This window comes from Vicugna pacos, chromosome 18 (assembly GCF_048564905.1).
Source record: "Vicugna pacos chromosome 18, VicPac4, whole genome shotgun sequence".
In the NCBI taxonomy this organism is placed as follows: domain Eukaryota; kingdom Metazoa; phylum Chordata; class Mammalia; order Artiodactyla; family Camelidae; genus Vicugna; species Vicugna pacos.
In genome coordinates, this window is record NC_133004.1 from 266,118 (window position 1) to 287,524 (window position 21,407).

Here is a 21,407-nt window from a genome sequence, read left to right on the forward strand (position 1 = left end):
CCCACGTCGAGCACACACAGGAAGAAGTGTTCTGGGGTTCTGAGAGTGGGGAGGGTCCTCCAACAGACAGAAGCACCTGGGTTGTAATAGAATCCCTTAGCTTGACTTCCCTAAGTGTTTTCCTAGGCCTAGCTGTAAGCGATGGTGGGGGATGGGCTCTAAAGCCAAGTATTAGCGAGTGCATCTCTGTGGGTAGTGGAGGGTTTTAAACTACTTCCCCAACCTTGGAACACCTGTGCCCCATAAAGATGCGTGGAATCTGTTTCCCCACCTCCAGCACACACACGGAGACGTGCTCAGGTATCCTGATTGTGGGGAGGCTCCTCCAAATGACAGCAGCGCCTGGGTTCTAAAAGAATCCCTTAGCTTGTCTTCCCTGATGGCATGGCTAGGCTGGAGAGTGGGGGAAAGTGGGGGTTGGGCTCTAAACCAAGTATAAGCGAGAGCCTATCCATGGGATGTGGGTTTTTAACCTACAACCCACAACCATGGAATAACTGTGCCCCCTGAAAGATGCTTTGACTGTTTCCCTACATCCAGCACACACACGAAGATGTGTTCTGGTATTCTGAGTGTGGGGAAGTTCCTCAAACTGACAGCAGCACCTGGATTCTATTAGTATCCCTTAGCTTCTGTTCCCTGAGTGTTCTCTTAGACCAGGCCATGAGGGAAAGCTGGGGGTTGGGCTTCGAGGCCACGTAGCAGTGAGTGCCCCTGATCCATTGAGGAAGTACTTAGAGGACTTCTCCCTAAACGGAACACCTTGTCCTCCATTCATCTGGGTGCAGTGCGGCTGAACAACTCTCCCACACCTAAGAATGTGTTCTGGAATTCTGAGTGCAGGGAAGTTCCTCCAACTGACAGCAGCGCCTGGGTTCTAATTGAATCCCTTTGCTTGTCTTCCCTGATGGAAAGCCTAGGCGGGAGTGCGGGGGAAAGTGTGGTTTGGGCTCCAAAACCAAGTATTTGCGATGACCTCTCTATGGTTTGTGGAGGTGTTTAAACTACATCCCTAACCTGGGAACACCTGTGCCCCCATAAAGATCCGTGGAGTCTGTTTCCACACCTCCAGCACACACACGAACACTTGCACAGTTATCCTGAGAGTGGGCAGCCTCCTCCAACTGAGAGCAGGGCCTTGGTTCTTATAAAATCGCTTAACTTGTCTACCCTGTTTGGTTGCCTGATACGGAGTGCTGGGGAAAGGGTGGGTTGGGCTCTAAATCCAAGTATTAGCGAGTGCTTCTCCATGGGATTTGGAGGTTATTAACCAAAAGCCCACAACATGGGAATACCTGTGCTCCTTGAAAAAAGCGTGGACTCTGTATCCCCACCACCAGAACACACATGAAGAAGTTTTCTGCTATCCTGAGTGTGGGCTGGCAATTTCAGGTGACAGAAGCGGCTGGGTTCTAATAGAATCCCTTAGCTTGTAATCCCTGAGTGTTTCCCTAGGACTGACTCTGAGAGAAACCTGGGGGTTGGGCTTTGAGGCCAAATAGTAGCGAGTGTCCCCGATGGACTGAGGAAGTATTTAGATGAATTCTCCATAAAGGGAAACACCTGAGCACCCATTCATCTGCGTGGAGTGGGGCTTCAAATCTCCCCACCACACAAGGTTGGGTTCCAGTATCCTGAGGGTGGGGTAGTTCCTCCAACTGACATCAGCGTCTTGGTTTGAATAGAATCCCTTTGCGTGTCTTCCCTGATGGTTTGCCTAGGCCAGTGTGTGGTTGAAAGTGGGATTTGGGATCTAAAACTAAGTATTAGCGTGTGCCTCTCCATGGGTAGTGGAGATGTTTAAACTACAACCCACAACTTGGGAATTACTGTGACCCCTGAAAAATGCGTGTGCTATGTTTCCCCTCGTCCAGCACACACAGGAAGAAGTTTTCTGGGGTTCTGAGTGTGGGGAGGTTCCTCCAACAGACAGCAGCACCTGGGTTGTAATAGAATCCCTTAGCTTGACTTCCCTAAGTGTTTTCCTAGGCCTAGCAGTAAGCGATGGTGGCGGAAGGGCTCTAAAGCCAAGTATTAGCGAGTGCATCTCTGGGGGTAGAGGAGGGTTTTAAACTACTTCCCCAAACTTGGAACACCTGTGCCCCATAAAGATGCGTGGAATCTGTTTCCCCACCTCCAGCACACACACGGAGACGTGCTCAGGTATCCTGATTGTGGGGAGGCTCCTCCAAATGACAGCAGCGCCTGGGTTCTAAAAGAATCCCTTAGCTTGTCTTCCCTGATGGCATGCCTAGGCTGGAGAGTGGGGGAAAGTGGGGGTTGGGCTCTAAACCAAGTATAAGCGAGAGCCTATCCATGGGATGTGGGTTTTTAACCTACAACCCACAACCATGGAATAAATGTGCCCCCTGAATGATGCTTTGACTCTATCCCTACATCCAGCACACACACGAAGATGTGTTCTGGTATTCTGAGTGTGGGGAAGTTCCTCAAACTGACAGCAGCACCTTGATTCTATTAGTATCCCTTAGCTTCTGTTCCCTGAGTGTTTTCTTAGACCAGGCCATGAGGGAAAGCTGGGGGTTGGGCTTGGAGGCCACGTAGCAGTGAGTGCCCCCTGATCCATTGAGGAAGTACTTAGAGGACTTCTCCCTAAACGGAACACCTTTTCCTGCATTCATCTGGGTGCAGTGGGGCTGCACATCTCTCCCACACCTAAGAATGTGTTCTGGAATTCTGAGTGCAGGGAAGTTCCTCCAACTGACAGCAGCGCCTGGGTTCTAATTGAATCCCTTTGCTTGTCTTCCCTGATGGAAAGCCTAGGCGGGAGTGCGGGGGAAAGTGTGGTTTGGGCTCCAAAACCAAGTATTTGCGATGACCTCTCTATGGTTTGTGGAGGTGTTTAAACTACATCCCTAACCTGGGAACACCTGTGCCCCCATCAAGATCCGTGGAGTCTGTTTCCACACCTCCAGCACACACACGAACACTTGCACAGTTATCCTGAGAGTGGGCAGCCTCCTCCAACTGAGAGCAGGGCCTTGGTTCTTATAAAATCGCTTAACTTGTCTACCCTGTTTGGTTGCCTGATACGGAGTGCTGGGGAAAGGGTGGGTTGGGCTCTAAATCCAAGTATTAGCGAGTGCTTCTCCATGGGATTTGGAGGTTATTAACCAAAAGCCCACAACATGGGAATACCTGTGCTCCTTGAAAAAAGCGTGGACTCTGTATCCCCACCACCAGAACACACATGAAGAAGTTTTCTGCTATCCTGAGTGTGGGCTGGCAATTTCAGGTGACAGAAGCGGCTGGGTTCTAATAGAATCCCTTAGCTTGTAATCCCTGAGTGTTTCCCTAGGACTGACTCTGAGAGAAACCTGGGGGTTGGGCTTTGAGGCCAAATAGTAGCGAGTGTCCCCGATGGACTGAGGAAGTATTTAGATGAATTCTCCATAAAGGGAAACACCTGAGCACCCATTCATCTGCGTGGAGTGGGGCTTCAAATCTCCCCACCACACAAGGTTGGGTTCCAGTATCCTGAGGGTGGGGTAGTTCCTCCAACTGACATCAGCGTCTTGGTTTGAATAGAATCCCTTTGCGTGTTTTCCCTGATGGTTTGCCTAGGCCAGTGTGTGCTTGAAAGTGGGATTTGGGATCTAAAACTAAGTATTAGCGTGTGCCTCTCCATGGGTAGTGGAGATGTTTAAACTACAACCCACAACTTGGGAATTACTGTGACCCCTCAAAAATGCATGTGCTATGTTTCCCCACGTCGAGCACACACAGGAAGAAGTGTTCTGGGGTTCTGAGAGTGGGGAGGTTCCTCCAACAGACAGAAGCACCTGGGTTGTAATAGAATCCCTTAGCTTGACTTCCCTAAGTGTTTTCCTAGGCCTAGCTGTAAGCGATGGTGGGGGATGGGCTCTAAAGCCAAGTATTAGCGAGTGCATCTCTGTGGGTAGTGGAGGGTTTTAAACTACTTCCCCAACCTTGGAACACCTGTGCCCCATAAAGATGCGTGGAATCTGTTTCCCCACCTCCAGCACACACACGGAGACGTGCTCAGGTATCCTGATTGTGGGGAGGCTCCTCCAAATGACAGCAGCGCCTGGGTTCTAAAAGAATCCCTTAGCTTGTCTTCCCTGATGGCATGGCTAGGCTGGAGAGTGGGGGAAAGTGGGGGTTGGGCTCTAAACCAAGTATAAGCGAGAGCCTATCCATGGGATGTGGGTTTTTAACCTACAACCCACAACCATGGAATATCTGTGCCCCCTGAAAGATGCTTTGACTGTTTCCCTACATCCAGCACACACACGAAGATGTGTTCTGGTATTCTGAGTGTGGGGAAGTTCCTCAAACTGACAGCAGCACCTGGATTCTATTAGTATCCCTTAGCTTCTGTTCCCTGAGTGTTTTCTTAGACCAGGCCATGAGGGAAAGCTGGGGGTTGGCCTTGGAGGCCACGTAGCAGTGAGTGCCCCTGATCCATTGAGGAAGTACTTAGAGGACTTCTCCCTAAACGGAACACCTTGTCCTCCATTCATCTGGGTGCAGTGCGGCTGAACAACTCTCCCACACCTAAGAATGTGTTCTGGAATTCTGAGTGCAGGGAAGTTCCTCCAACTGACAGCAGCGCCTGGGTTCTAATTGAATCCCTTTGCTTGTCTTCCCTGATGGAAAGCCTAGGCGGGAGTGCGGGGGAAAGTGTGGTTTGGGCTCCAAAACCAAGTATTTGCGATGACCTCTCTATGGTTTGTGGAGGTGTTTAAACTACATCCCTAACCTGGGAACACCTGTGCCCCCATAAAGATCCGTGGAGTCTGTTTCCACACCTCCAGCACACACACGAACACTTGCACAGTTATCCTGAGAGTGGGCAGCCTCCTCCAACTGAGAGCAGGGCCTTGGTTCTTATAAAATCGCTTAACTTGTCTACCCTGTTTGGTTGCCTGATACGGAGTGCTGGGGAAAGGGTGGGTTGGGCTCTAAATCCAAGTATTAGCGAGTGCTTCTCCATGGGATTTGGAGGTTATTAACCAAAAGCCCACAACATGGGAATACCTGTGCTCCTTGAAAAAAGCGTGGACTCTGTATCCCCACCACCAGAACACACATGAAGAAGTTTTCTGCTATCCTGAGTGTGGGCTGGCAATTTCAGGTGACAGAAGCGGCTGGGTTCTAATAGAATCCCTTAGCTTGTAATCCCTGAGTGTTTCCCTAGGACTGACTCTGAGAGAAACCTGGGGGTTGGGCTTTGAGGCCAAATAGTAGCGAGTGTCCCCGATGGACTGAGGAAGTATTTAGATGAATTCTCCATAAAGGGAAACACCTGAGCACCCATTCATCTGCGTGGAGTGGGGCTTCAAATCTCCCCACCACACAAGGTTGGGTTCCAGTATCCTGAGGGTGGGGTAGTTCCTCCAACTGACATCAGCGTCTTGGTTTGAATAGAATCCCTTTGCGTGTCTTCCCTGATGGTTTGCCTAGGCCAGTGTGTGGTTGAAAGTGGGATTTGGGATCTAAAACTAAGTATTAGCGTGTGCCTCTCCATGGGTAGTGGAGATGTTTAAACTACAACCCACAACTTGGGAGTTACTGTGACCCCTGAAAAATGCGTGTGCTATGTTTCCCCACGTCCAGCACACACAGGAAGAAGTTTTCTGGGGTTCTGAGTGTGGGGAGGTTCCTCCAACAGACAGCAGCACCTGGGTTGTAATAGAATCCCTTAGCTTGACTTCCCTAAGTGTTTTCCTAGGCCTAGCAGTAAGCGATGGTGGCGGAAGGGCTCTAAAGCCAAGTATTAGCGAGTGCATCTCTGTGGGTAGAGGAGGGTTTTAAACTACTTCCCCAACCTTGGAACACCTGTGCCCCATAAAGATGCGTGGAATCTGTTTCCCCACCTCCAGCACACACACGGAGACGTGCTCAGGTATCCTGATTGTGGGGAGGCTCCTCCAAATGACAGCAGCGCCTGGGTTCTAAAAGAATCCCTTAGCTTGCCTTCCCTGATGGCATGCCTATGCTGGAGAGTGGGAGAAGTGGGGGTTGGGCTCTAAAGCAAGTATAAGCGAGAGCCTATCCATGGGATGTGGGTTTTTAACCTACAACCCACAACCATGGAATAAATGTGCCCCCTGAAAGATGCTTTGACTGTTTCCCTACATCCAGCACACACACGAAGATGTGTTCGGGTATTCTGAGTGTGGGGAAGTTCCTCAAACTGACAGCAGCACCTTGATTCTATTAGTATCCCTTAGCTTCTGTTCCCTGAGTGTTTTCTTACACCAGGCCATGAGGGAAAGCTGGGGGTTGGGCTTGGAGGCCACGTAGCAGTGAGTGCCCCCTGATCCAATGAGGAAGTACTTAGAGGACTTCTCCCTAAAGGGAACACCTTTTCCTGCATTCATCTGGGTGCAGTGGGGCTGCACATCTCTCCCACACCTAAGAATGTGTTCTGGAATTCTGAGTGCAGGGAAGTTCCTCCAACTGACAGCAGCGCCTGGGTTCTAATTGAATCCCTTTGCTTGTCTTCCCTGATGGAAAGCCTAGGCGGGAGTGCGGGGGAAAGTGTGGTTTGGGCTCCAAAACCAAGTATTTGCGATGACCTCTCTATGGTTTGTGGAGGTGTTTAAACTACATCCCTAACCTGGGAACACCTGTGCCCCCATAAAGATCCGTGGAGTCTGTTTCCACACCTCCAGCACACACACGAACACTTGCACAGTTATCCTGAGAGTGGGCAGCCTCCTCCAACTGAGAGCAGGGCCTTGGTTCTTATAAAATCGCTTAACTTGTCTACCCTGTTTGGTTGCCTGATACGGAGTGCTGGGGAAAGGGTGGGTTGGGCTCTAAATCCAAGTATTAGCGAGTGCTTCTCCATGGGATTTGGAGGTTATTAACCAAAAGCCCACAACATGGGAATAACTGTGCTCCTTGAAAAAAGCGTGGACTCTGTATCCCCACCACCAGAACACACATGAAGAAGTTTTCTGCTATCCTGAGTGTGGGCTGGCAATTTCAGGTGACAGAAGCGGCTGGGTTCTAATAGAATCCCTTAGCTTGTAATCCCTGAGTGTTTCCCTAGGACTGACTCTGAGAGAAACCTGGGGGTTGGGCTTTGAGGCCAAATAGTAGCGAGTGTCCCCGATGGACTGAGGAAGTATTTAGATGAATTCTCCATAAAGGGAAACACCTGAGCACCCATTCATCTGCGTGGAGTGGGGCTTCAAATCTCCCCACCACACAAGGTTGGGTTCCAGTATCCTGAGGGTGGGGTAGTTCCTCCAACTGACATCAGCGTCTTGGTTTGAATAGAATCCCTTTGCGTGTCTTCCCTGATGGTTTGCCTAGGCCAGTGTGTGGTTGAAAGTGGGATTTGGGATCTAAAACTAAGTATTAGCGTGTGCCTCTCCATGGGTAGTGGAGATGTTTAAACTACAACCCACAACTTGGGAGTTACTGTGACCCCTGAAAAATGCGTGTGCTATGTTTCCCCACGTCCAGCACACACAGGAAGAAGTTTTCTGGGGTTCTGAGTGTGGGGAGGTTCCTCCAACAGACAGCAGCACCTGGGTTGTAATAGAATCCCTTAGCTTGACTTCCCTAAGTGTTTTCCTAGGCCTAGCAGTAAGCGATGGTGGCGGAAGGGCTCTAAAGCCAAGTATTAGCGAGTGCATCTCTGTGGGTAGAGGAGGGTTTTAAACTACTTCCCCAACCTTGGAACACCTGTGCCCCATAAAGATGCGTGGAATCTGTTTCCCCACCTCCAGCACACACACGGAGACGTGCTCAGGTATCCTGATTGTGGGGAGGCTCCTCCAAATGACAGCAGCGCCTGGGTTCTAAAAGAATCCCTTAGCTTGCCTTCCCTGATGGCATGCCTATGCTGGAGAGTGGGAGAAGTGGGGGTTGGGCTCTAAAGCAAGTATAAGCGAGAGCCTATCCATGGGATGTGGGTTTTTAAACTACAACCCACAACCATGGAATAAATGTGCCCCCTGAAAGATGCTTTGACTGTTTCCCTACATCCAGCACACACACGAAGATGTGTTCGGGTATTCTGAGTGTGGGGAAGTTCCTCAAACTGACAGCAGCACCTTGATTCTATTAGTATCCCTTAGCTTCTGTTCCCTGAGTGTTTTCTTACACCAGGCCATGAGGGAAAGCTGGGGGTTGGGCTTGGAGGCCACGTAGCAGTGAGTGCCCCCTGATCCAATGAGGAAGTACTTAGAGGACTTCTCCCTAAAGGGAACACCTTTTCCTGCATTCATCTGGGTGCAGTGGGGCTGCACATCTCTCCCACACCTAAGAATGTGTTCTGGAATTCTGAGTGCAGGGAAGTTCCTCCAACTGACAGCAGCGCCTGGGTTCTAATTGAATCCCTTTGCTTGTCTTCCCTGATGGAAAGCCTAGGCGGGAGTGCGGGGGAAAGTGTGGTTTGGGCTCCAAAACCAAGTATTTGCGATGACCTCTCTATGGTTTGTGGAGGTGTTTAAACTACATCCCTAACCTGGGAACACCTGTGCCCCCATAAAGATCCGTGGAGTCTGTTTCCACACCTCCAGCACACACACGAACACTTGCACAGTTATCCTGAGAGTGGGCAGCCTCCTCCAACTGAGAGCAGGGCCTTGGTTCTTATAAAATCGCTTAACTTGTCTACCCTGTTTGGTTGCCTGATACGGAGTGCTGGGGAAAGGGTGGGTTGGGCTCTAAATCCAAGTATTAGCGAGTGCTTCTCCATGGGATTTGGAGGTTATTAACCAAAAGCCCACAACATGGGAATAACTGTGCTCCTTGAAAAAAGCGTGGACTCTGTATCCCCACCACCAGAACACACATGAAGAAGTTTTCTGCTATCCTGAGTGTGGGCTGGCAATTTCAGGTGACAGAAGCGGCTGGGTTCTAATAGAATCCCTTAGCTTGTAATCCCTGAGTGTTTCCCTAGGACTGACTCTGAGAGAAACCTGGGGGTTGGGCTTTGAGGCCAAATAGTAGCGAGTGTCCCCGATGGACTGAGGAAGTATTTAGATGAATTCTCCATAAAGGGAAACACCTGAGCACCCATTCATCTGCGTGGAGTGGGGCTTCAAATCTCCCCACCACACAAGGTTGGGTTCCAGTATCCTGAGGGTGGGGTAGTTCCTCCAACTGACATCAGCGTCTTGGTTTGAATAGAATCCCTTTGCGTGTCTTCCCTGATGGTTTGCCTAGGCCAGTGTGTGGTTGAAAGTGGGATTTGGGATCTAAAACTAAGTATTAGCGTGTGCCTCTCCATGGGTAGTGGAGATGTTTAAACTACAACCCACAACTTGGGAATTACTGTGACCCCTGAAAAATGCGTGTGCTATGTTTCCCCACGTCGAGCACACACAGGAAGAAGTGTTCTGGGGTTCTGAGAGTGGGGAGGTTCCTCCAACAGACAGAAGCACCTGGGTTGTAATAGAATCCCTTAGCTTGACTTCCCTAAGTGTTTTCCTAGGCCTAGCAGTAAGCGATGGTGGCGGAAGGGCTCTAAAGCCAAGTATTAGCGAGTGCATCTCTGTGGGTAGAGGAGGGTTTTAAACTACTTCCCCAACCTTGGAACACATGTGCCCCATAAAGATGCGTGGAATCTGTTTCCCCACCTCCAGCACACACACGGAGACGTGCTCAGGTATCCTGATTGTGGGGAGGCTCCTCCAAATGACAGCAGCGCCTGGGTTCTAAAAGAATCCCTTAGCTTGTCTTCCCTGATGGCATGCCTAGGCTGGAGAGTGGGGGAAGTGGGGGTTGGGCTCTAAACCAAGTATAAGCGAGAGCCTATCCATGGGATGTGGGTTTTTAACCTACAACCCACAACCATGGAATAACTGTGCCCCCTGAAAGATGCTTTGACTGTTTCCCTACATCCAGCACACACACGAAGATGTGTTCTGGTATTCTGAGTGTGGGGAAGTTCCTCAAACTGACAGCAGCACCTGGATTCTATTAGTATCCCTTAGCTTCTGTTCCCTGAGTGTTTTCTTAGACCAGGCCATGAGGGAAAGCTGGGGGTTGGGCTTGGAGGCCACGTAGCAGTGAGTGCCCCTGATCCATTGAGGAAGTACTTAGAGGACTTCTCCCTAAACGGAACACTTTGTCCTCCATTCATCTGGGGGCAGTGCGGCTGAACAACTCTCCCACACCTAAGAATGTGTTCTGGAATTCTGAGTGCAGGGAAGTTCCTCCAACTGACAGCAGCGCCTGGGTTCTAATTGCATCCCTTTGCTTGTCTTCCCTGATGGAAAGCCTAGGCGGGAGTGCGGGGGAAAGTGTGGTTTGGGCTCCAAAACCAAGTATTTGGGATGACCTCTCTATGGTTTGTGGAGGTGTTTAAACTACATCCCTAACCTGGGAACACCTGTGCCCCCATAAAGATCCGTGGAGTCTGTTTCCACACCTCCAGCACACACACGAACACTTGCACAGTTATCCTGAGAGTGGGCAGCCTCCTCCAACTGAGAGCAGGGCCTTGGTTCTTATAAAATCGCTTAACTTGTCTACCCTGTTTGGTTGCCTGATACGGAGTGCTGGGGAAAGGGTGGGTTGGGCTCTAAATCCAAGTATTAGCGAGTGCTTCTCCATGGGATTTGGAGGTTATTAACCAAAAGCCCACAACATGGGAATACCTGTGCTCCTTGAAAAAAGCGTGGACTCTGTATCCCCACCACCAGAACACACATGAAGAAGTTTTCTGCTATCCTGAGTGTGGGCTGGCAATTTCAGGTGACAGAAGCGGCTGGGTTCTAATAGAATCCCTTAGCTTGTAATCCCTGAGTGTTTCCCTAGGACTGACTCTGAGAGAAACCTGGGGGTTGGGCTTTGAGGCCAAATAGTAGCGAGTGTCCCCGATGGACTGAGGAAGTATTTAGATGAATTCTCCATAAAGGGAAACACCTGAGCACCCATTCATCTGCGTGGAGTGGGGCTTCAAATCTCCCCACCACACAAGGTTGGGTTCCAGTATCCTGAGGGTGGGGTAGTTCCTCCAACTGACATCAGCGTCTTGGTTTGAATAGAATCCCTTTGCGTGTCTTCCCTGATGGTTTGCCTAGGCCAGTGTGTGGTTGAAAGTGGGATTTGGGATCTAAAACTAAGTATTAGCGTGTGCCTCTCCATGGGTAGTGGAGATGTTTGAACTACAACCCACAACGTGGGAATTACTGTGACCCCTGAAAAATGCGTGTGTTATGTTTCCCCACGTCCAGCACACACAGGAAGAAGTGTTCTGGGGTTCTGAGTGTGGGGAGGTTCCACCAACAGACAGCAGCACCTGGGTTGTAATAGAATCCCTTAGCTTGACTTCCCTAAGTGTTTTCCTAGGCCTAGCAGTAAGCGATGGTGGGGGATGGGCTCTAAAGCCAAGTATTAGCGAGTGCATCTCTGTGGGTAGTGGAGGGTTTTAAACTACTTCCCCAACCTTGGAACACCTGTGCCCCATAAAGATGCGTGGAATCTGTTTCCCCACCTCCAGCACACACACGGAGACGTGCTCAGGTATCCTGATTGTGGGGAGGCTCCTCCAAATGACAGCAGCGCCTGGGTTCTAAAAGAATCCCTTAGCTTGACTTCCCTGATGGCATGGCTAGGCTGGAGAGTGGGGGAATGTGGGGGTTGGGCTCTTAACCAAGTATAAGCGAGAGCCTATCCATGGGATGTGGGTTTTTAACCTACAACCCACAACCATGGAATAAATGTGCCCCCTGAAAGATGCTTTGACTCTTTCCCTACATCCAGCACACACACGAAGATGTGTTCTGGTATTCTGAGTGTGGGGAAGTTCCTCAAACTGACAGCAGCACCTGGATTCTATTAGTATCCCTTAGCTTCTGTTCCCTGAGTGTTCTTTTAGGCCAGGCCATGAGGGAAAGCTGGGGGTTGGGCTTGGAGGCCACGTAGCCGTGAGTGCCCCCTGATCCATTGAGGAAATACTTAGAGGACTCCTCCCTAAACGGAACACCTTTTCCTCCATTCATCTGGGTGCAGTGGGGCTGCACATCTCTCCCACACCTAAGAATGTGTTCTGGAATTCTGAGTGCAGGGAAGTTCCTCCAACTGACAGCAGCGCCTGGGTTCTAATTGAATCCCTTTGCTTGTCTTCCCTGATGGAAAGCCTAGGCGGGAGTGCGGGGGAAAGTGTGGTTTTGGCTCCAAAACCAAGTATTTGCGATGACCTCTCTATGGTTTGTGGAGGTGTTTAAACTACATCCCTAACCTGGGAACACCTGTGCCCCCATAAAGATCCGTGGAGTCTGTTTCCACACCTCCAGCACACACACGAACACTTGCACAGTTATCCTGAGAGTGGGCAGCCTCCTCCAACTGAGAGCAGGGCCTTGGTTCTTATAAAATCGCTTAACTTGTCTACCCTGTTTGGTTGCCTGATACGGAGTGCTGGGGAAAGGGTGGGTTGGGCTCTAAATCCAAGTATTAGCGAGTGCTTCTCCATGGGATTTTTAGGTTATTAACCAAAAGCCCACAACATGGGAATACCTGTGCTCCTTGAAAAAAGCGTGGACTCTGTATCCCCACCACCAGAACACACATGAAGAAGTTTTCTGCTATCCTGAGTGTGGGCTGGCAATTTCAGGTGACAGAAGCGGCTGGGTTCTAATAGAATCCCTTAGCTTGTAATCCCTGAGTGTTTCCCTAGGACTGACTCTGAGAGAAACCTGGGGGTTGGGCTTTGAGGCCAAATAGTAGCGAGTGTCCCCGATGGACTGAGGAAGTATTTAGATGAATTCTCCATAAAGGGAAACACCTGAGCACCCATTCATCTGCGTGGAGTGGGGCTTCAAATCTCCCCACCACACAAGGTTGGGTTCCAGTATCCTGAGGGTGGGGTAGTTCCTCCGACAGACATCAGCGTCTTGGTTTGAATAGAATCCTTTTGCGTGTCTTCCCTGATGGTTTGCCTAGGCCAGTGTGTGGTTGAAAGTGGGATTTGGGATCTAAAACTAAGTATTAGCGTGTGCCTCTCCATGGGTAGTGGAGATGTTTAAACTACAACCCACAACTTGGGAGTTACTGTGACCCCTGAAAAATGCGTGTGCTATGTTTCCCCACGTCCAGCACACACAGGAAGAAGTTTTCTGGGGTTCTGAGTGTGGGGAGGTTCCTCCAACAGACAGCAGCACCTGGGTTGTAATAGAATCCCTTAGCTTGACTTCCCTAAGTGTTTTCCTAGGCCTAGCAGTAAGCGATGGTGGCGGAAGGGCTCTAAAGCCAAGTATTAGCGAGTGCATCTCTGTGGGTAGAGGAGGGTTTTAAACTACTTCCCCAACCTTGGAACACATGTGCCCCATAAAGATGCGTGGAATCTGTTTCCCCACCTCCAGCACACACACGGAGACGTGCTCAGGTATCCTGATTGTGGGGAGGCTCCTCCAAATGACAGCAGCGCCTGGGTTCTAAAAGAATCCCTTAGCTTGTCTTCCCTGATGGCATGCCTAGGCTGGAGAGTGGGGGAAGTGGGGGTTGGGCTCTAAACCAAGTATAAGCGAGAGCCTATCCATGGGATGTGGGTTTTTAACCTACAACCCACAACCATGGAATAAATGTGCCCCCTGAAAGATGCTTTGACACTTTCCCTACATCCAGCACACACACGAAGATGTGTTCTGGTATTCTGAGTGTGGGGAAGTTCCTCAAACTGACAGCAGCACCTTGATTCTATTAGTATCCCTTAGCTTCTGTTCCCTGAGTGTTTTCTTTGACCAGGCCATGAGGGAAAGCTGGGGGTTGGGCTTGGAGGCCACGTAGCAGTGAGTGCCCCCTGATCCATTGAGGAAGTACTTAGAGGACTTCTCCCTAAAGGGAACACCTTTTCCTGCATTCATCTGGGTGCAGTGGGGCTGCACATCTCTCCCACACCTAAGAATGTGTTCTGGAATTCTGAGTGCAGGGAAGTTCCTCCAACTGACAGCAGCGCCTGGGTTCTAATTGAATCCCTTTGCTTGTCTTCCCTGATGGAAAGCCTAGGCGGGAGTGCGGGGGAAAGTGTGGTTTGGGCTCCAAAACCAAGTATTTGCGATGACCTCTCTATGGTTTGTGGAGGTGTTTAAACTACATCCCTAACCTGGGAACACCTGTGCCCCCATAAAGATCCGTGGAGTCTGTTTCCACACCTCCAGCACACACACGAACACTTGCACAGTTATCCTGAGAGTGGGCAGCCTCCTCCAACTGAGAGCAGGGCCTTGGTTCTTATAAAATCGCTTAACTTGTCTACCCTGTTTGGTTGCCTGATACGGAGTGCTGGGGAAAGGGTGGGTTGGGCTCTAAATCCAAGTATTAGCGAGTGCTTCTCCATGGGATTTGGAGGTTATTAACCAAAAGCCCACAACATGGGAATACCTGTGCTCCTTGAAAAAAGCGTGGACTCTGTATCCCCACCACCAGAACACACATGAAGAAGTTTTCTGCTATCCTGAGTGTGGGCTGGCAATTTCAGGTGACAGAAGCGGCTGGGTTCTAATAGAATCCCTTAGCTTGTAATCCCTGAGTGTTTCCCTAGGACTGACTCTGAGAGAAACCTGGGGGTTGGGCTTTGAGGCCAAATAGTAGCGAGTGTCCCCGATGGACTGAGGAAGTATTTAGATGAATTCTCCATAAAGGGAAACACCTGAGCACCCATTCATCTGCGTGGAGTGGGGCTTCAAATCTCCCCACCACACAAGGTTGGGTTCCAGTATCCTGAGGGTGGGGTAGTTCCTCCGACTGACATCAGCGTCTTGGTTTGAATAGAATCCCTTTGCGTGTCTTCCCTGATGGTTTGCCTAGGCCAGTGTGTGGTTGAAAGTGGGATTTGGGATCTAAAACTAAGTATTAGCGTGTGCCTCTCCATGGGTAGTGGAGATGTTTAAACTACAACCCACAACTTGGGAATTACTGTGACCCCTGAAAAATGCGTGTGCTATGTTTCCCCACGTCGAGCACACACAGGAAGAAGTGTTCTAGGGTTCTGAGTGTGGGGAGGTTCCTCCAACAGACAGAAGCACCTGGGTTGTAATAGAATCCCTTAGCTTGACTTCCCTAAGTGTTTTCCTAGGCCTAGCAGTAAGCGATGGTGGGGGATGGGCTCTAAAGCCAAGTATTAGCGAGTGCATCTCTGTGGGTAGTGGAGGGTTTTAAACTACTTCCCCAACCTTGGAACACCTGTGCCCCATAAAGATGCGTGGAATCTGTTTCCCCACCTCCAGCACACACACGGAGACGTGCTCAGGTATCCTGATTGTGGGGAGGCTCCTCCAAATGACAGCAGCGCCTGGGTTCTTAAAGAATCCCTTAGCTTGACTTCCCTGATGGCATGGCTAGGCTGGAGAGTGGGGGAATGTGGGGGTTGGGCTCTTAACCAAGTATAAGCGAGAGCCTATCCATGGGATGTGGGTTTTTAACCTACAACCCACAACCATGGAATAAATGTGCCCCCTGAAAGATGCTTTGACTGTTTCCCTACATCCAGCACACACACGATGATGTGTTCTGGTATTCTGAGTGTGGGGAAGTTCCTCAAACTGACAGCAGCACCTGGATTCTATTAGTATCCCTTAGCTTCTGTTCCCTGAGTGTTCTTTTAGGCCAGGCCATGAGGGAAAGCTGGGGGTTGGGCTTGGAGGCCACGTAGCCGTGAGTGCCCCCTGATCCATTGAGGAAATACTTAGAGGACTCCTCCCTAAACGGAACACCTTTTCCTCCATTCATCTGGGTGCAGTGGGGCTGCACATCTCTCCCACACCTAAGAATGTGTTCTGGAATTCTGAGTGCAGGGAAGTTCCTCCAACTGACAGCAGCGCCTGGGTTCTAATTGAATCCCTTTGCTTGTCTTCCCTGATGGAAAGCCTAGGCGGGAGTGCGGGGGAAAGTGTGGTTTTGGCTCCAAAACCAAGTATTTGCGATGACCTCTCTATGGTTTGTGGAGGTGTTTAAACTACATCCCTAACCTGGGAACACCTGTGCCCCCATAAAGATCCGTGGAGTCTGTTTCCACACCTCCAGCACACACACGAACACTTGCACAGTTATCCTGAGAGTGGGCAGCCTCCTCCAACTGAGAGCAGGGCCTTGGTTCTTATAAAATCGCTTAACTTGTCTACCCTGTTTGGTTGCCTGATACGGAGTGCTGGGGAAAGGGTGGGTTGGGCTCTAAATCCAAGTATTAGCGAGTGCTTCTCCATGGGATTTTTAGGTTATTAACCAAAAGCCCACAACATGGGAATACCTGTGCTCCTTGAAAAAAGCGTGGACTCTGTATCCCCACCACCAGAACACACATGAAGAAGTTTTCTGCTATCCTGAGTGTGGGCTGGCAATTTCAGGTGACAGAAGCGGCTGGGTTCTAATAGAATCCCTTAGCTTGTAATCCCTGAGTGTTTCCCTAGGACTGACTCTGAGAGAAACCTGGGGGTTGGGCTTTGAGGCCAAATAGTAGCGAGTGTCCCCGATGGACTGAGGAAGTATTTAGATGAATTCTCCATAAAGGGAAACACCTGAGCACCCATTCAACTGCGTGGAGTGGGGCTTCAAATCTCCCCACCACACAAGGTTGGGTTCCAGTATCCTGAGGGTGGGGTAGTTCCTCCGACTGACATCAGCGTCTTGGTTTGAATAGAATCCTTTTGCGTGTCTTCCCTGATGGTTTGCCTAGGCCAGTGTGTGGTTGAAAGTGGGATTTGGGATCTAAAACTAAGTATTAGCGTGTGCCTCTCCATGGGTAGTGGAGATGTTTAAACTACAACCCACAACTTGGGAGTTACTGTGACCCCTGAAAAATGCGTGTGCTATGTTTCCCCACGTCCAGCACACACAGGAAGAAGTTTTCTGGGGTTCTGAGTGTGGGGAGGTTCCTCCAACAGACAGAAGCACCTGGGTTGTAATAGAATCCCTTAGCTTGACTTCCCTAAGTGTTTTCCTAGGCCTAGCAGTAAGCGATGGTGGCGGAAGGGCTCTAAAGCCAAGTATTAGCGAGTGCATCTCTGTGGGTAGAGGAGGGTTTTAAACTACTTCCCCAACCTTGGAACACATGTGCCCCATAAAGATGCGTGGAATCTGTTTCCCCACCTCCAGCACACACACGGAGACGTGCTCAGGTATCCTGATTGTGGGGAGGCTCCTCCAAATGACAGCAGCGCCTGGGTTCTAAAAGAATCCCTTAGCTTGTCTTCCCTGATGGCATGCCTAGGCTGGAGAGTGGGGGAAGTGGGGGTTGGGCTCTAAACCAAGTATAAGCGAGAGCCTATCCATGGGATGTGGGTTTTTAACCTACAACCCACAACCATGGAATAAATGTGCCCCCTGAAAGATGATTTGACTCTTTCCCTACATCCAGCACACACACGAAGATGTGTTCTGGTATTCTGAGTGTGGGGAAGTTCCTCAAACTGACAGCAGCACCTTGATTCTATTAGTATCCCTTAGCTTCTGTTCCCTGAGTGTTTTCTTTGACCAGGCCATGAGGGAAAGCTGGGGGTTGGGCTTGGAGGCCACGTAGCAGTGAGTGCCCCCTGATCCATTGAGGAAGTACTTAGAGGACTTCTCCCTAAAGGGAACACCTTTTCCTGCATTCATCTGGGTGCAGTGGGGCTGCACATCTCTCCCACACCTAAGAATGTGTTCTGGAATTCTGAGTGCAGGGAAGTTCCTCCAACTGACAGCAGCGCCTGGGTTCTAATTGAATCCCTTTGCTTGTCTTCCCTGATGGAAAGCCTAGGCGGGAGTGCGGGGGAAAGTGTGGTTTGGGCTCCAAAACCAAGTATTTGCGATGACCTCTCTATGGTTTGTGGAGGTGTTTAAACTACATCCCTAACCTGGGAACACCTGTGCCCCCATAAAGATCCGTGGAGTCTGTTTCCACACCTCCAGCACACACACGAACACTTGCACAGTTATCCTGAGAGTGGGCAGCCTCCTCCAACTGAGAGCAGGGCCTTGGTTCTTATAAAATCGCTTAACTTGTCTACCCTGTTTGGTTGCCTGATACGGAGTGCTGGGGAAAGGGTGGGTTGGGCTCTAAATCCAAGTATTAGCGAGTGCTTCTCCATGGGATTTTTAGGTTATTAACCAAAAGCCCACAACATGGGAATACCTGTGCTCCTTGAAAAAAGCGTGGACTCTGTATCCCCACCACCAGAACACACATGAAGAAGTTTTCTGCTATCCTGAGTGTGGGCTGGCAATTTCAGGTGACAGAAGCGGCTGGGTTCTAATAGAATCCCTTAGCTTGTAATCCCTGAGTGTTTCCCTAGGACTGACTCTGAGAGAAACCTGGGGGTTGGGCTTTGAGGCCAAATAGTAGCGAGTGTCCCCGATGGACTGAGGAAGTATTTAGATGAATTCTCCATAAAGGGAAACACCTGAGCACCCATTCATCTGCGTGGAGTGGGGCTTCAAATCTCCCCACCACACAAGGTTGGGTTCCAGTATCCTGAGGGTGGGGTAGTTCCTCCGACTGACATCAGCGTCTTGGTTTGAATAGAATCCCTTTGCGTGTCTTCCCTGATGGTTTGCCTAGGCCAGTGTGTGGTTGAAAGTGGGATTTGGGATCTAAAACTAAGTATTAGCGTGTGCCTCTCCATGGGTAGTGGAGATGTTTAAACTACAACCCACAACTTGGGAATTACTGTGACCCCTGAAAAATGCGTGTGCTATGTTTCCCCACGTCGAGCACACACAGGAAGAAGTGTTCTGGGGTTCTGAGAGTGGGGAGGTTCCTCCAACAGACAGAAGCACCTGGGTTGTAATAGAATCCCTTAGCTTGACTTCCCTAAGTGTTTTCCTAGGCCTAGCAGTAAGCGATGGTGGGGGATGGGCTCTAAAGCCAAGTATTAGCGAGTGCATCTCTGTGGGTAGTGGAGGGTTTTAAACTACTTCCCCAACCTTGGAACACCTGTGCCCCATAAAGATGCGTGGAATCTGTTTCCCCACCTCCAGCACACACACGGAGACGTGCTCAGGTATCCTGATTGTGGGGAGGCTCCTCCAAATGACAGCAGCGCCTGGGTTCTAAAAGAATCCCTTAGCTTGTCTTCCCTGATGGCATGCCTAGGCTGGAGAGTGGGGGAAGTGGGGGTTGGGCTCTAAACCAAGTATAAGCGAGAGCCTATCCATGGGATGTGGGTTTTTAACCTACAACCCACAACCATGGAATAAATGTGCCCCCTGAAAGATGCTTTGACTCTTTCCCTACATCCAGCACACACACGAAGATGTGTTCTGGTATTCTGAGTGTGGGGAAGTTCCTCAAACTGACAGCAGCACCTTGATTCTATTAGTATCCCTTAGCTTCTGTTCCCTGAGTGTTTTCTTTGACCAGGCCATGAGGGAAAGCTGGGGGTTGGGCTTGGAGGCCACGTAGCAGTGAGTGCCCCCTGATCCATTGAGGAAGTACTTAGAGGACTTCTCCCTAAAGGGAACACCTTTTCCTGCATTCATCTGGGTGCAGTGGGGCTGCACATCTCTCCCACACCTAAGAATGTGTTCTGGAATTCTGAGTGCAGGGAAGTTCCTCCAACTGACAGCAGCGCCTGGGTTCTAATTGAATCCCTTTGCTTGTCTTCCCTGATGGAAAGCCTAGGCGGGAGTGCGGGGGAAAGTGTGGTTTGGGCTCCAAAACCAAGTATTTGCGATGACCTCTCTATGGTTTGTGGAGGTGTTTAAACTACATCCCTAACCTGGGAACACCTGTGCCCCCATAAAGATCCGTGGAGTCTGTTTCCACACCTCCAGCACACACACGAACACTTGCACAGTTATCCTGAGATTGGGCAGCCTCCTCCAACTGAGAGCAGGGCCTTGGTTCTTATAAAATCGCTTAACTTGTCTACCCTGTTTGGTTGCCTGATACGGAGTGCTGGGGAAAGGGTGGGTTGGGCTCTAAATCCAAGTATTAGCGAGTGCTTCTCCATGGGATTTTTAGGTTATTAACCAAAAGCCCACAACATGGGAATACCTGTGCTCCTTGAAAAAAGCGTGGACTCTGTATCCCCACCACCAGAACACACATGAAGAAGTTTTCTGCTATCCTGAGTGTGGGCTGGCAATTTCAGGTGACAGAAGCGGCTGGGTTCTAATAGAATCCCTTAGCTTGTAATCCCTGAGTGTTTCCCTAGGACTGACTCTGAGAGAAACCTGGGGGTTGGGCTTTGAGGCCAAATAGTAGCGAGTGTCCCCGATGGACTGAGGAAGTATTTAGATGAATTCTCCATAAAGGGAAACACCTGAGCACCCATTCATCTGCGTGGAGTGGGGCTTCAAATCTCCCCACCACACAAGGTTGGGTTCCAGTATCCTGAGGGTGGGGTAGTTCCTCCGACTGACATCAGCGTCTTGGTTTGAATAGAATCCCTTTGCGTGTCTTCCCTGATGGTTTGCCTAGGCCAGTGTGTGGTTGAAAGTGGGATTTGGGATCTAAAACTAAGTATTAGCGTGTGCCTCTCCATGGGTAGTGGAGATGTTTAAACTACAACCCACAACTTGGGAGTTACTGTGACCCCTGAAAAATGCGTGTGCTATGTTTCCCCACGTCCAGCACACACAGGAAGAAGTTTTCTGGGGTTCTGAGTGTGGGGAGGTTCCTCCAACAGACAGCAGCACCTGGGTTGTAATAGAATCCCTTAGCTTGACTTCCCTAAGTGTTTTCCTAGGCCTAGCAGTAAGCGATGGTGGGGGATGGGCTCTAAAGCCAAGTATTAGCGAGTGCATCTCTGTGGGTAGTGGAGGGTTTTAAACTACTTCCCCAACCTTGGAACACCTGTGCCCCATAAAGATGCGTGGAATCTGTTTCCCCACCTCCAGCACACACACGGAGACGTGCTCAGGTATCCTGATTGTGGGGAGGCTCCTCCAAATGACAGCAGCGCCTGGGTTCTAAAAGAATCCCTTAGCTTGTCTTCCCTGATGGCATGCCTAGGCTGGAGAGTGGGGGAAGTGGGGGTTGGGCTCTAAACCAAGTATAAGCGAGAGCCTATCCATGGGATGTGGGTTTTTAACCTACAACCCACAACCATGGAATAAATGTGCCCCCTGAAAGATGCTTTGACTGTTTCCCTACATCCAGCACACACACGAAGATGTGTTCTGGTATTCTGAGTGTGGGGAAGTTCCTCAAACTGACAGCAGCACCTGGATTCTATTAGTATCCCTTAGCTTCTGTTCCCTGAGTGTTTTCTTAGACCAGGCCATGAGGGAAAGCTGGGGGTTGGGCTTGGAGGCCACGTAGCAGTGAGTGCCCCTGATCCATTGAGGAAGTACTTAGAGGACTTCTCCCTAAACGGAACACTTTGTCCTCCATTCATCTGGGGGCAGTGCGGCTGAACAACTCTCCCACACCTAAGAATGTGTTCTGGAATTCTGAGTGCAGGGAAGTTCCTCCAACTGACAGCAGCGCCTGGGTTCTAATTGCATCCCTTTGCTTGTCTTCCCTGATGGAA